The sequence below is a fragment of the Procambarus clarkii genome, chromosome 8, assembly GCF_040958095.1.
Source record: "Procambarus clarkii isolate CNS0578487 chromosome 8, FALCON_Pclarkii_2.0, whole genome shotgun sequence".
NCBI classification, from domain to species: Eukaryota; Metazoa; Arthropoda; class Malacostraca; order Decapoda; family Cambaridae; genus Procambarus; species Procambarus clarkii.
The window spans coordinates 10,082,887-10,088,803 of record NC_091157.1 but is presented as its reverse complement, the minus strand read 5'-3'; positions in this window follow the sequence as shown (position 1 = coordinate 10,088,803).

The following is a 5,917-nucleotide window of genomic DNA, read 5'->3' as shown; positions in this document are numbered from 1 at the left end:
ATATAAAACGACGAACAGCTCCCACACCGCCTTGATCATTTATTTTCCAATTAATGCTGTGTTTTGATGAGTGTAAATTGGCGACAGAAGCGATTTATCACTTCCAATGACAAGGAACAGATAGACGCAAGCAACGTGAATGCCATACTGTTAACACTATCCCATCATCTTGAACCATTGTATCACAGCTTGAACCACTAAATCACAGCTTGATCCACTGAATCACAGCGTGAACCACTGAATCACAGCGTGAACCACTGAATCACAGCTCATGGGAAGGTTACCTGGTTTTTGCTTTACGTTTTTCCTTGAGAAATCGACATGCGTTACGAAGCTGTATACACTGTATAGAATGTTTTCATGCCCATTGGTTGATTAAAGTGAAGTGGAAGCTCGGAGAGAGAATGGGTCAGATAGAACGCTAATAAAGGTACTTTCTAACGCGATAAATTAAGAGTGCTGAGAGCCGCTGGCGGCGTCATTAGCAGTGAATGTACCGCTGGTAATTGATGAAGGGGGGGGGAGGATGGGGTGGGGGGCGAGACAATACATATTGCCCCCACTGGCAGTCACTGTCGTAAATCATCTCTACTTCAGCACCACGGGGGATGCTCTTCATCACTGCTATCTGTGATGCTGCCACTTCTCGCGGGAATATCTTTCTCCTCTCACTAAAGTCTCTGAAAGTACACACAGAAATCACAATAGCGTGATGTATCAAATGAACAAAATGTGATACATCACGCTTTTGTGATTTGTGTGTGTAATGAAGTAATGGCGAAGAGGTAGAACAGCCTATTGACAAACCTGGAGTGCATGGGGGGAGTTGTGTAAAACCCTGGTTTGTGTCTCGGAGAGGCTGCAGGATCCAAGTAAGTTAGATACAACTTCTGGTTTAAACTCTTTTGACCATGTCGTAGCTCAGTCGATTAAGGCCGCGTCTGGGATGATCTCGGACGTAGGTTCGAATCCTCGTCACGGCCCTTGTGGATTTGTTCTCTGAAAGTGTTTCCTCGAGGTTGTGAGTGCACTCCTGGGCTCCACCTCAGCTCAAGTTCTTTCTTCCTTCATTCGGTGAACACTCCTTCCACCTCAACCATGTGTCAGTTATCTTTGACATCTTCAGGAAACACAGATCACTATATATTATAAAGCTGCAATATTCCACATTAAACATCATCACACCATCAACCCCCCTTTCCCTTCTCTCAATTACTCAACTACCCCACACTTCATCCCCTCTACTCTACCCAGTGCACTCAACTCAATTACTCCTCCTCTACACTCCATCCAGTCACGTCACCAATCCCCCCCAGTCCACTCAATCGTCATTTACAACACCCACAATTCAAATTGCTCATCACCCACACCACCCAATTACTACACCAATCCCCACATTCCACCCCCCTTCCATACTCCACTTCCACTCTTCTCAATCACTCCATCCCACCCAATCATTCATCCAATCCCCTCCCCTCCTCTCCCTCACAACCCCTATTCGACACACTGACCCTCAGTTTCATTATTCACATTTTATTTTACATAAAAACAAGTGGCTTACATATACATGTTATTTTCGTATTCAAATTTGGTTTCAGTTGTCTTAAAACTGTATAAATTTTAAGATATAAAGCCAGGCATAATATAATATTTCTCTCAGAACAATGTAAAAAATAACTTTCTTTGAAAGGGGCTTAAATGTTAGACTTTATTCTCTTGTTAAATTTTACTGCGTTATCGTAGTTCATATTCACTGACCAATAATTTTTGTATATAATATTGGCCATCACAATTAAATATGCACATTCTTCAATATTCACTTTATTATTAGCTTCAGCAAAAACTAGTAGATTTGATTTGAATGCGTTCTGCAATTTTCTCTAAAGTTTGTGTTTGTGGCAATGACTTTTTTTTAGAACTGGAAGCACCAGATTCGAGTTCTTATGTCTTCAAACACAGGTTGTAAATCCACAGGTAATATGTCACCAGACATGTCCCGAAGCTGAAAGGCATGAGCTAAGAGGAAATACTTGCAAAATAACCCTCTCACCACTGAACGAGAAATCAAAAGATAAGAGAGATATGCTCACGACATACAAATTATTCATGGTAATCTAGAAGAGAGAACAAGATATTCTTAACATAGAAGGGAACGTAAGTTCCCTTGCTATTTTGGACCTAATTAAATTGTCTTGGACTTAAATTCCCATGCACCATAATTAGTCAGTGGAATAGTACAAATTACTTTCAGTGAACTAAAGATCTCATGAACTCGAATGAAAGTAGTAAAAGATGATTCTACAAACTTCACAGTAGTTCACAGTAGCACCAGCACCAAGCAGGTGCTACTGTGAACTCCAGCACCAACCAGGTGCTACTGTGAACTCCAGCACCAAGCAGGCCGTGAGTCGAACCAAATTCTCTGAAATATTATATCAATCTCCCAATAAGACATGCTCCGCCAGATCTCATGATCTGGTGGAGCATGTCGAGTCCACAGTTGTTGTGGGGGTGAAGAAGGGCTCCCCAGAGTGAAGGTCAGCTCCCAGCAGCCCTCCAGCCCTGCCTATGGATGTAACTCGGGTCCTCATGCTCGTGATTCATGGGTGAGTGAAACAGGTATACCTCAGGGTGCCCCAAGAAATTAGAATATAAGAGTGTGTGTATGAGAGAGAAAGAGAATAAAAACAGTAACGTCGCTGAAGATCTGAAAATAACCAGATCACTTTCTAAAACATGTTCCTCTACTTCTCCTCTTCGTCGCCTCTCATAGTCTCTCCCCTCGTCCTGCTATCCCCACTCCGACGGCCCGTCGGTGCCCTGACAAGTCCTTCGTCAGACGGAGATGGATTTCGTCCCCCTGCGCCTCCTGCAGCAGTAATTAGCGAGCACAGACCTCGGCCACTCACCGTTCGAGGACTGATGAGTCAAACACCTTCTCGATAACGGCTTGCAAATTCTCTTTCTCGTATATAATAGTTTACACTCTACAGCATATAGGTTATACAATCCAACCGATTGGATATGTCGCCACAGCGACTACTTCGTTTATTGCAGGTCGGAGCTCAAGCCCCAATGGTCCAAGTGGTTGTTTACCTATTCTTCCCTCCGTGCCCGCCCAGATATTAGACTAGTGCTTTCGCCTTATAATTACTCTACCTTAGCAAAAATACCTGTATTTACCTGAAGATTATAATATCAGGAGTTCACAGATCTCTCGCTCAGAAAAAATTTGGTCATTAGTGCTAGAAAATAGTTTGTTCTGAATATTAACTCTACGATAAATCTTTTATTTTTTTGACAGGGAGATTTTGACAGTGGTGATTTATACAGCAAATTGATAATGTTTATTCCTTTCATATGTCGCCATCAATCACACTTGGCTCCGAGTCTCAGATACAACTGTCATGTGGCTATAATTTTACTCTGGGCACACCCAGCAGCCCTGCCCCTCGTCTTGGTGAGGGCACCATCTTCCCCACGTCACCATCATGCCCACCATCACCCCTATGGTGCTGACGAGGAGTCACAATAACCTGGCTGAAGTATGTTGACCAGACCACACACTAGAAGGTGAAGGGACGACGACGTTTTGGTCCGTTCTGGACCATTCTCAAGTCTCACAATCGACTTGAGAATAGTTCAGGACAGGACGAAACGTCGTCGTCCCTTCACCTTCCAGTGTGTAGTCTGGTCAACACCACTACGGTGCTCTCACCATCACCGCACATCACCGTATATCCCCCATTACCATTATGGTGTTCTCACCATCATCACCAAGCAACTATATACTGTCTCTAACACAAATGTCACTACGACGCGTCAATAACAACTGATTATCTGATGTATTATCCATCTGACAGCAGATATTGTCACATGTCTGTTGTATTATATATATCGTATATCTGTTGTATTATGGTACTAAGACCATATACTACACCAAATCACTGACAGTCTGCAGCCTTAGCCATGGGTACACCTTCGCCACCTTTAACACAGCAAATGTTAAGCCTTGACACATTCCCTTAAACAAAAACACAGGAAAAACACATCTCTCACATTTAACTGAGAGTTTTATGAATTTTAAAGCGATCCACTAGAACATATTATGACATTTTCTTGATAACTGTTAGCTGCCTTTTTCTTTACTGCGCCGTAATATGTCACATTATAATATATAGCTGTCATAAAAGGGGCCAAAACCAGTGTTGGAAACAGTAGACGTCACTGTGAAGCGGATCTAAAGGTGACGCATTACTGTGCGTCCGTTCTCTAGATATACCCTCTGTTAAAAATGCAGTGGTTAAGCTTATTCAAAAGCATCTAAACCTCTAAGCCACTCACAAAAACCTTCAAGGAGCCGATACTCATTAGTCGCAGCAAGCGTCAATATTGCAATTTTAAACTTCGTAAACTACGCCAATTTGTCCGTCAGCGTAGACTGTGTAAAAAAAAGGAGCATGCTGAGAGAAGGCCCGGATGTACAGCCGGCCTCACAGCTAGTCCCACAAGTCACCACACACGCTCCAGTACTGTTTTACACCATTTTAAATGGTGTAAAACACGGCATGCAGGTCTTGCCGTGTTGGAGTGACGTTGGTTCTATCTCCTCTAAACCTAAACCTGGTTTTCAGACGGCATGTTGTCCCTTTCTCTCTTCATTTATTTTTTGATCTCAAAATTCCAATTTGGTTCACTAACTTAATGAATATTATCATTTTCATTGGTATTAATAACATTGATTTGCTTTTTATGGTTAACTTTTTTTTATCCTTTCACCTCAAGCAGTCTCCGTACAGTTCATTCTGTGAAATCATTTTTTATCTTAATTTATTAAGTATATATCCGGCTTGTCAGCTCCCTCGCCTCAGTGCAGTGTTCTCCGTAGCTATCATTGCGTCCGTTTTTGTGTGAAACAATCGGAGAAGTCCAACTTTTTCCAGCCGTTTATAATCATAAAAGGTTCGAGAAGTTGTGTTTTGAGATTATACCGTCCGAGCTGAGTGAGATGTGGACGCCTGCAGATTAACTCCATCCATTAGGAATTAAAGAACAAGTGTTCCCAGATAACCGGCCGGTCGTAAACGATAGGGAAAACTATTTCCTCCACTGTAGTGTGAGACACTTTTATTATTAGCAATGCATTTCCTGATTTAATCAAACTTGTATAAGGAAGGGTGAAAAATACGAAAATTCAAGTGTATTTACTGTGTATCTTGGGCAGGGAGAAGCAGCGTTTCCTGGCTACAGAGACACACATCAGAGTTGCAAGACATCGACAACAACACGCTTGGAATACCAACACATGACAACGCTTGGGCACACCCCTTATCTTCACGGATTTCATCTCCTATTGGCAAGAAAATGCTCATTACGAACTCCGCTGATGCTGAACTGAACCGGTAGCAGCAGAACACGAGATTGTGGGCTTGGTGTATTGACCACAATAGCATTAGGAAACAAGCGCACACTAAGTGTTTATTAACGCGCTTTAGATAATTGTCAGCCGGTCGGAGTTAGGGTGGCGTTGTGTAGGAGCTATAAGAAGGGAAGTTGAGGCGTATATACAGCCCCGCTACTGTGCCAGGTAAGTCCTCTACGGGCTCACCATAGCCCGTGCTACTAGCAACTTTTGTTTCGTGTAGCTGAATCTAAAACAACAGCAACACAGCGCTACCCAGTCACACAATGTGACTGGGTAGGGCTGCGTGAGGAATGGGAAGGGGAGGGAAATGGGAGAGTTGTAAGGGTAATAAATATATGGGATGGTTGATGGTGGATTGGGTGTACGGTAAGGGCTACTATGGAACACGTGCCAATCATCTTTCACAGGTGATTTTCACAGCACAGAACAGCACACATTTTTCTAGTTAAAATATATCTATCTTTTTGTACGCCCCCCACCCCCCCCCCCCCA